At 45.2% G+C, this 10254-nt stretch overlaps 1 pseudogene; it reads left to right on the top strand.

Moving 5' to 3' along the window:
* The first annotated feature begins 3353 nt into the window (after window positions 1-3353).
* LOC142072994 (protein FAM200C-like) lies at window positions 3354-6109 on the top strand (annotated as a pseudogene).
* Window positions 6110-10254: the final 4145 nt, after the last annotated feature.

The following is a 10254-nucleotide window of genomic DNA, read 5'->3' as shown; positions in this document are numbered from 1 at the left end:
ATGACTTGACCTTGCTGCTGACGTTGCACAATTTGTTGGGGTTCAGAAGGTTTCAGCAGATCAAAGCAAGTGCGCAGCTGTCATCCCGCCATTAGAAAGGCCGGGGATGCCTTGGTCGTAGCATGAGGTGTGTTTCTGTAGGATAGTAAGAAGGTGTCCAGATGCTTTTGAATGGATAATTGTCCTCTTGCTGATTTCAAAGCTTGTTTCATTGTCTGCACAAATCTTTCAGCTAATCCATTGGTGGATGGATGATATGGTGCTGAAGTGATGTGGTGTATCCCATTTGCCTTAATAAAATTTTGAAACTCCTGAGAGACAAACTGCAGTCTGTTGTCGCTCACAAATTGTTCTGGCAGAGTGAAACGACTAAAGTCCCCATAGTTTTTGGATAGTACTCTCTGCAGTAGTGGACTGCATTATAGAGACTTCTGGCCATTTAGAATGGGCATCTACCACCACCAAGAACATGCTTCCTTCAAGTAGGCCAGCGAAGTCAAGGTGAATACATTGCCACGGGTTTTCAGGCCAGTCCCATGGGTGTAGGGGTGCCCACTGGGGTGCATTCCTCAGACCCTGACATGACATACATGCTCTTGCCTTCTCTTCAATAGCACTGTCCAATCCAGGCCACCAAAAATAGCTTTGTGCAATTTCTTTCATGCTCACTATTCCAGAGTGACCAGAATGTAGCTGTTCTAACATCTGTGATATCAGTGGTGGTGGGATAATGACACATCTCCCCCACAACAAACAACCAGATTGGATCGATAACTCCGTCCTCCTGGATATGTAGGTAACAAGGTTGGGTGAGACTGGAGAGGTTCGTTGAGATGTTCTGTGCATCACCAGGTCCATAACTTGGGACAATATTGGGTCAACTCAAGTTGCCTTCTTTACCCGAGGAGCAGTGATGGGTGTATTCTCTACCTGTTCAAAGTAAAAGATTTCCTTCTGGGCAATATCTTGATGTTTGACTGGCAAAAGCAGCCTTGAGAGACCATCTGCATTGTCATGCAGAGTGGATTTCCGATATTTGATTTCATATGTGTGAGCAGAAAGCAACAATGCCCAGCGTTGCATACGACTAGCAGCTAATGGGGGGATGCCTGTGTGGGGTCCAAAAATTGAAGTCAGAGGTCGATGGTCTGTGAGAAGAGTAAACTTCCGTCCAAACAGATACTGATGAAACTTCTGAATTCCAAAAACGATTCCCAATGCCTCATGTTCGATTTGGGCATATTTAGTTTCTGCTTTGCTTAGACTGCGTGAAGCAAAAGCAATAGGTCTCTCTTCTCCCGAAAGCATAATGTGTGACACGACCGCTCCCACTCCATAAGGGGTAAGGATGGATCAAAGTGTGTCAGAACTTCAGAATTTAGCAATGCACCCTTAGCTTTGTTAAATGCAACATCACAGGCTTCAGTCCACTTCCAGGCGTTGTTCTGCCCAAGGAGTTCGTGAAGTGGTTTTAGCAGTGTGGCTAACTGAGATGAACGTTCCATAATAGTTTAATAGTCCTAGAAACAAGTGAAGCTGGCTAACATTTCGAGGCGAGGGAGCCTCCATAATAGCCTTAACTTTTGCAGGGGCCTTACGAAGACCCGTAGCATCAATGATGTGTCTCAAATATTCAAGGGGATTGGAAGAATTCACACTTGTCTTTGTGGACTCATAGGCCATACTCTTCCAGTCTTTGTAGGGTAGCATCTAAATTCTTCAGGTGATCCTCCTCATTCCTTCCAGTGACCAGGATGTCGTCCAGATAGCACTGGACTCCTGGCAAGCCACACAAAATCTGGTCCATAGCCCTCTGGAACAGGGTGGGTGCAGATGTTATTCCAAAGGGTAGGCGACAGTATCGATAAAGCCCTTTAGCATCACAATAGTCAACCGCTCTTGGGACTTTTCATCGACGTGCATCTGTAAATACGTCTGACTCAGATCAATCTTACTAAACATTTGTCCTCCAGCCAGGCCCACAAAGAGGTTATCAATGCGGAGAAGCGGGTATTGCTCTGCACACAACACTGGGTTGACAGTGAATTTAAAATCACCACAAATTCGGAGGGGGCCATCTTTCTTCACTATTGCAACGATAGGAGTTGCCCATGGGCTATAAGTAACTGGTATTAGGACTCCATTTGTGAGCAGGCGCTCCAGGTCCGCTTCAACTTTTGGCGTGATGGCATATGGCACAGTTCTGGCTTTCAGATATTTTGGTTGACTGTCAGGTTTAATGTTCAATGTCACAGTGATTCTCTTCATAATTCCCAGATCCTCTCCAAAAAGAGCAGCATGTTTCCTTAGTATAGCGGTCAGACCAGTTTCTTCTTTAGTTATTCAGTGCACTTCTGCCCAGATCAGCTGAATCTTTCTAAGCCAAGACCTACCCATTAAGGCTGGGTAGTTACCTCTCACCACAAACAGTGGCAATTTAGCAGCCGGGGGGGGGGGGCGTAAAGAAATTCCAAAGGGGGGCACAAGGCTGTGAAATTTACATAACGAAAAAAATTTTTATCAGCGTAAAAAAATTTTTTTTAAATTTAATAGACCAACAGATGATAAATTATATATATTCTTTATACATAATAACTACTCATAAAATTGTCCAGTTACAGGCCTATATTATTTAACTACAATAAAGTATTAACAATCTTCTCATTTTTGATTATGAATATAATAGACAAGAATAAAGGTATAACAAAGTACAATAATAATAAAAATACAACTAAAAATAAAAGTATATAACTGTAATGTTTTCAAATTTCATACCACGAAATGTGAATTTTTTTTTTTTTTTTTGCCTTTCAACGTGTAGGAGTGCTGTTTCGGTCGGTGGGGAGGCTGAAGACCAATGTAGAAAGTGATGGAACTTTTTAAAACTTCCTAGCTTGCTCACGAGAGTGTTTGAGACTGTTCTATCATGGGAGTGGTTACCTCCACCAGTCACCGTGTAAGACCGGCTACTTGCCGGACTGGTGGTTGGGTATATATAGGGTAGCATGCGTCCATACGTAATAGTACTAATAAATAAACGTTTGCAATAACTCAAATTAACTTGCATCCATTATTAGTCACGAATCAGGAAAATTATTTTTATAGATTTTTTTTATTAGTATATTATGGCCGTGATTAAGAAAAGGAAGTAAGATGAAGACTACATTAAGTATGGTTTCACCGTCACGGAAAAAAACGGGATCGATCATCCTCAATGCATAGTATGCCACGCAGTTCTCAGCAATGATGCCTTGAGACCTAGTTGTCTCGAGTGACACTTGACAAAGAGCCACAGCACTGTGAAAGACAAATCAAAAGAGTTTTTTGCTGCAAAAATTCAAAATTTAAAATTCATGAAGCTAGACACTACTGGAGCTTTTCATCAAGCGTCGGCCAAAGTGGTAGAAGCATCTTATGAACTGTCATTGCTCATGGCTAAAGCCAAGAAAGCGCACACAATAGGAGAAACTCTTGTGAAGCCTTGTGTCAGGGTTCCCTCCCCACTCTGAACTCTAGGGTACAGATGTGGGGACCTGCATGAAAGACCCTTAAGCTTATTTTTACCAGCTTAAGTTAAAAACTTTCCTAAGGCACAAATTTTGCCTTGTTCTTGAACAGTATGCTGCCACCACCAAACGATTTAGACAAAGAACAGGGAAAGGACCACTTGGAGTTCCTATTTCCCCAAAATATCTCCTCAAGCCCTTACACCCCCTTTCCTGGGGAGGCTTGAGAATAAACAAGATGAGCAGAAACCAGCCTTGGATTTTTAAGACCCAAAAAACCCAATCAGATTCTTAAAAAAACAGAACTTTATTAGAAGAACAAAAAAAAGATAAGAGAACAACTCTGTAAGATCAAAATGGAAGATAATCTTACAGGCAGTCAGATTCAAAACATAGAGAATCCCTCTAAGCAAAACCTTAAGTTACAAAAAGACACAAAAACAGGAATATACATTCCGTCCAGCACAGCTTATTTTACCAGCCATTAAACAAAAGGGAATCTAACGCATTTTTAGCTAGATTACTTACTAACTAACAGTTGTAAGGCTGCATTCCTGATCTGTTCCCGGCAAAAGCATCACACAGACAGACGAACCCTTTGTTCCCCTCCTCTAGCTTTGAAAGTATCTTGTCCCCTCATTGGTCATTTTAGTCAGGTGCCAGCGAGGTTATCTTAGCTTCTTAACCCTTTACAGGTGAAAGAGTTTTGCCTCTGGCCAGGAGGGATTTTATAGCACTGTATACAGAAAGGTGGTTACCCTTCCCTTTATATTTACGACACCTTGCTTGTTGAAAGCAGCTGATATTGTGGTTGGTGCCGAAAGCAAGAAAAAAATATCAGAAATTTCACTTTCCGACAATTCCGTGAAACGTTGCATCAATGACATGGCGAAAGATCTAAAACTTCAAGTTGTGGAGGCAGTGAAAGCTTCTCCTCTTTTTTCAATTCAGTGCGATGATACCACTGACGTAGCACAATTCTCTCCGTTGCTCATCTACATTCGATTCATTAACGATGGAACTGTGAAAGAAGAACTGCTTTTTTCAAAGGAATTGAGACCACATCAAAGGCTTCTGATGTTATGAAAATGGTTTCCGACTTTTTTGAAGAAAATGGACTTTCATGGGAAAATGGACTTTTCATGGGTGATGTATGCACATACGGTGCTCCAGTGATGCTTGGCTCTCGCTCTGAATTTGTGACATTGGTGAAAGAAAAAAATCCAGCCATAACCACGACTCACTGCGTCATACACAGACAAGCGTTGGCTGCTAAAAGCCTTCCAGATGACCTATGTGACTCGTTGAATTTGGCCATCAAAGTTGTCAATTTTGTGAAGAACAGCGCTTTAAATAGGAGACTTTTTGCAGCTCTTTGCGTGGATTTGGGAGCGGATCATAAAATTCTTTTGTTTCACACGGAGGTACGATGGCTTTCCAAAGGGAACATGCTTTTGAGATTAATCGAACTGAAAGACGAAGTGGAAATTTTCCTCAAGCAACAGAAAAAAGAAGAGTTATATTGTGTGTTTATGGACCAAATGTTTCAACTTTCACTGTCATACCTCGTGGACATTTTTGAATCTTTGAACAATCTCAACTTGAAGCTGCAAGGAAACAACACTGCAAACATTATAGCACACCACGATGCCATCAAAGCATTTACAGAAAAAATCAAGATTTGGAAACGTTGAACGCAAGCTCAGACACCTAATTTTTTGTCTTTTCCAACAGTTTCATCACTTGCTGAAAATGAAGGTTTCCAAGAACTTTATAAAGAGGATGCAAAGAACAAAATTGTGTTTCATCTGGACTGCCTTGCTGACGAATTCATCTGCTATTTTCCAAACAACTTTTCTGACAACCCCGTTCGTAAATTAGCACGTAATCCGTTCAATGTTGATGTTGATTCATTGCCAGGAGTATTGTAAGAACAAGCACTCAAAATGAAATATGATTCAAGTGCGAAAGATATTTCTGAAAACTTAAGCCCAGAGGAATTGTGGATAAAATATTTCCCAATTTACCCGAAAGTTGGGGAAGCAGCGCTGCGTATTATTTTTCCGTTTTCATTGATGTACCTCTATGAAAAAAGCTTTTCAAGTTTAGTCATAATAAAAATGAAACAAAGGAAGCGACTGGATGTTGAAAACTATAGTTGAAAACTATTTTCATTGTGCACTTTCATCTTTCAACAAGATTCTATTACCACGACAACCATTACACGACATGAACCCTTCCTTGAGTAATGGCACTCTGCAGTCCAGCTGCCCTAAATCCCAAAACTAGTTCCTCAGACCTCTCAAGACCCCAGCTGCGTTGACATGTGTGATGCTTTCCAAGAGTATCCAGGGTTGTGAGGCTCCTGGCTACCATCTGCTCATAGTGTGAGGAAGCCTTGTCTGCGCCAGCCATGGGTCAGCCTCCAGCTTCACAGGCAACTCAAGCACTCCTCTCTAAACCTCGCAGACCCTGCTGTTACTCTACAGCAGGGGTGGGCAAACTTTTTGACCTGAGGGCCGCATCAGGTTTCCAAAATTGTATGGAGGGCCGGTTAGGGGAGGCTGTGCCTCCCCAAAGAGCCAGGTGTGGCCCAGCCCCTGCCTCCTATCCACCCCCTCTCCCCCGCCCACTTCTCACCCCCTGACGGCTCTCCCGGGACTCCTGCCCCATCCAACAACCCCTGTCCCCTGACGGCCTCCCCGGGACTCCTACCCCATCCACCACCCCCTGCTCCCTGTCCCCTGACCACCCCCGGAACCCCCAACCCTGACAGCCTCCTGCCGCCCCATCCAACCCCCCATTTCATTCCTGACTTGCCCCCCAGGGACCCCTGCCCTATCCAACCACCCCTTCTCCCTGTCCCCTGACGGCCCCCGGAACCCCTGCCCCTGACTGCCCCCCGCCACCCCATCCAACCCCCCTTCTCCTTCCTGATTGCCCCCCCCAGGACCCCTGCCCCATCCAACCCCCTGTTCCCTGCCCTCTGACCGCCCTGACCCCTATCCACACCCCCGCCCCCGACCACCACCCCAACTCCCCTGCCCTCTATCCCACCCCCCGCTCCCTGCCCCCTTACAGTGCTGCCTGGAGCACCGATGGCTGGCGGTGCTACAGCCACGCCACCAAGAGCACCGGGTCAGGCCGCGGCTCTGCAACTGCACCGGCAGCGCGCTGAGGCTGTGGGGGAGGGGGAACAGTAGGGGAGGGGCCGGGGGCTAGCCTCCCAGGCCAGGAGCTATGGGGCCGGGCAGGAGGGTCCTGCGGGACAGATGTGGCCTGTGGGCCATAGTTTGCCCACCTCTGCTCTACAGGTTAAGTGATTGGCACACCCCAATGCTTGAGCCCTCTGAGCATCTCCCTGGAGTGTCCAGATTCTGGTCCCCAGGACACTCACAGAATTCATGGATTTGCTGCTTCCAAAGAGAAACAGTACACCCCAGCTTACCAGTTCCACTCAGATCACTACTCTGATTAACTCACAGCATTTAGATATGTTTATAGTGAAATCAAATATGAGTTTATTTAACAGAACACAGAGATTCAAGTAACAGCAAGTAGACATATTGGAAACATGGTTACATATAAATTAAAATCATAACACGCATCCTAGTGGCTAGACTTAATTAATTAGATACTCTCATGTCTTGTAGTGTAATGCTTACCCCAAATCCTTACAACCCTTTACAGCCAGGTTGGCTGGAATCCTCTTTCATGATCAAGCATGCTGTCAACTTGCTTCCTCAGTGAGGAACCCCGTGTGTTTCCTTGCAAACCAACATATACCAGAACAATCCTTTGTCTTTATTCATAAACAGGACACCCTCCTGGTTTTGTTTCATCTTGTAGACTTCCTCTCTTGTAGATTTCAGAGCAAGCAACAGAGGGAGGGGGGAATGAAGTGAGGAGAGGGTAGGGCCTCAGGGAAGGGGTGGGGCAAAGGCAGTGCCTTGGGGGGAAAAGGGGCAGGGGGAGGCTGTTCTGTTTTCTGCCATTAGAAAGTTTGTAACCCTAGGGCTCAGGGACGCACTGGCTGTGGAAGGGCAGGCCCCGAGGTAGCAGGGAAGGAGGAAGAGGGACTGAACAGGGAGATTTTGGCAAACCAGTAAAGTGCCTGAAACCACTACTGCTTATTGCTAAAAGTAGCCATGTCAACAGGCCGTAAATTGGCCTGCAGCAGGCTTAGCTTAACCAAGGCAGGAGGGGAGGGGGTTTTGAGTGCCACAGAAAGGGCGTGGGATTGGCTTACAGGGAAGTACATTCACCAACAGGGGTGGCTTTGCATCAAGGACAAACACACACAACTGTCACACCGTAGCCTGGTCAGTCATGAAACTGCTTTTCAAAGCCTCTCTGATGTGCAGCGCACCTCGGTGTGCTCTTCTAATTGCCCTGGTGTCTGGCTTTCAAAACTGACCACCAGGTGATTTGCCTCAACCTCCCACCCCGCCATAAACATCTCCCCCTTACTCTCACAGATATTATGAAGCACACAGCAAGCAGTAATAACAACAGGAATATGGCTTTCGCTAAGGTCTAACCTACTCAGCAAACTACGCCAGTGCCCTTTTAAACTCCAAAGGCACATTCTACCACCATTATGCACTTGCTCAGCCTATAGTTGAACTGCTCCTTACTGATGTCCAGGCTGCCTGTGTATGGCTTCATGAGCCATGGCATTAAGGCGTAGGCTGGGTCCCCAAGGATAACTATTGGCATTTCAACATCCCCAACAGTAATTTTCTGGTCTGGGAAGAAAGTTCCTTCTTGCAGCTTTCCGAACAGCCCAGAGTTCCAAAAGATGCGAGCGTCATGCCCCTTTCCTGACCATCCCATGTTGATGTTGGTGAAATGTTCCTTGTGATCCACCAGTGCTTGCAACACCATTGAGAAGTACCCCTTGCGGTTTATGTACTCTTTGGCAAGGTGGTCCAGTGCCAAGATAGGGATATGCGTTCTATCTATTGCCCCACCACAGTTAGGGAACCCCATTGCAGCAAAGCCATCCACTAGGACCTGCATATTTCCCAGAGTTACTACCCTTCTTAGCAGAAGGGTATTGATCGTCCTGGCTACTTGGATCACAGCAGCCCCCATGGTAGATTTGCCTGCTCCGAATTGATTCCTGACTGACCGGTAGCAGTAGGCGTTGCAAGCTTCCACGGGGCTATTGCCACTTGCTTCTCAACTGTCAGGGCCGGTCTTATTTTGGTATTCCTGTGCTTCAGGGTGGGGGAAATCAACTCACAAAGTTCCATGAAAGTGGCCTTACGCATGCGAAAGTTTTGCAGCCACTGGAATTCATCCCGTACCTGCAACACTATGCAGTTCCACTAATCTGTGCTTGTTTGCTGGGCCCAGAATCGGCATTCTACTGTATCAACGTGCCCCAATGCCGCCATGATATCACAATTGCCACATCCCGTGCTTTCAGGAACGTCTGTGTCCGTGTCCTCACAATCTTCTTCATGCTAGCAGCTCCTAGCTAGGCTCTGCACATACTGCAGGATAATGCACGAGGTGTTTACAATGCTCACAAAAGCAGTGTGCAGCTGAGTGGGCTCCATGCTTGCTGTGCTATGGCGTCTGCATGGATAACCCAGGAAAAAGGCGCAAAATGATTGCTTGCCGTTGCTTTCAAGGAAGAAGGGAGGGGAGACTGCACAGATTCTACCCAAAACCACCTGCAACAATGTTTTTGCTCCATCAGGCATTGGAAGCTTAGCCCAGAATTCCAATGGGCAGCAGGGACTTTGGGATAGCTACCCACAGTGCACTACTCCATGAGTCGATGCTAGCCCTGGTATTGAGGACTCACTCCGCCAACCTAATGCACTTAGTGGGGACATGCAGAATCGACTGTATAAAATCACATACTAAAGATTGACTTCTATAAAATTGACCTAATTTCGTAGTGTAGTTTTGGTTACTGTGGAGGTATTAATTGGAGCTACGGGAGGTGGCCTTTGATATTCTTCTGGCTCTTCCCTCGGTGGACTGTAAAATTCTGGAATGGACTCCAATGACAGCTCCAGTAGTAGTAAAGTATCCCGAAGTAATTGCCTCTGTTATGGGAGGAGCATGATGGTTCACTGGTTTAGATTTAGCCAATGCATTCTTTGCAATTCCTTTGCATCTGGACTCCTGGTACAAGTTTGCCTTTACATTCCAAGGAAGACAGTTTTGTTTTTGTCAATCTCCAAAAGGTTTCCATAACAGCGCTGCTATCTGCCATATGCACATGAACAAATATGGGATAACATGCCTCATAAGGATAACATCATATTATATGTACATGATATCCTTTATAAGCACAAAAACTAAGTAAGAGAATTTAGAAATATTATACCACGTATTACAGAAAATAAAGGAAACAATGTTTAAGGTTAGTCCAGGAAAAGCTCAAATATGCCAACAGCAGGTAAACTATCTAGTAGTAACGTTAGGACAAGAGGGACGATCACCAGATAAACAAAGGGTAGAATTATTCCAAAAATTACCAGCCCCAGAGGTTTATCTACTTTAAGATAGTTTTGGGGTATGACAAATTTCTCAAGAGAATTATGCAGAGAAAGCTAGCCCAGGGTATAAGTTATTTAAAAAGGGTAATAACTGGGAATGGGGATTAGAACAGCAGAAAGCTTGTATGCATTTTAAGAAAGCATTAGCACAAGCCCCAGGTTTAGCATACCCAAAAGTAGGACAAACTTTTAGGCTCGAATTGGCTACTACTAGTACTGGAATGACT

The sequence above is a fragment of the Caretta caretta genome, chromosome 1 (genome assembly GCF_965140235.1).
Source record: "Caretta caretta isolate rCarCar2 chromosome 1, rCarCar1.hap1, whole genome shotgun sequence".
NCBI classification, from domain to species: domain Eukaryota; kingdom Metazoa; phylum Chordata; order Testudines; family Cheloniidae; genus Caretta; species Caretta caretta.
This window is presented reverse-complemented; position numbering and strand designations above follow the sequence as displayed.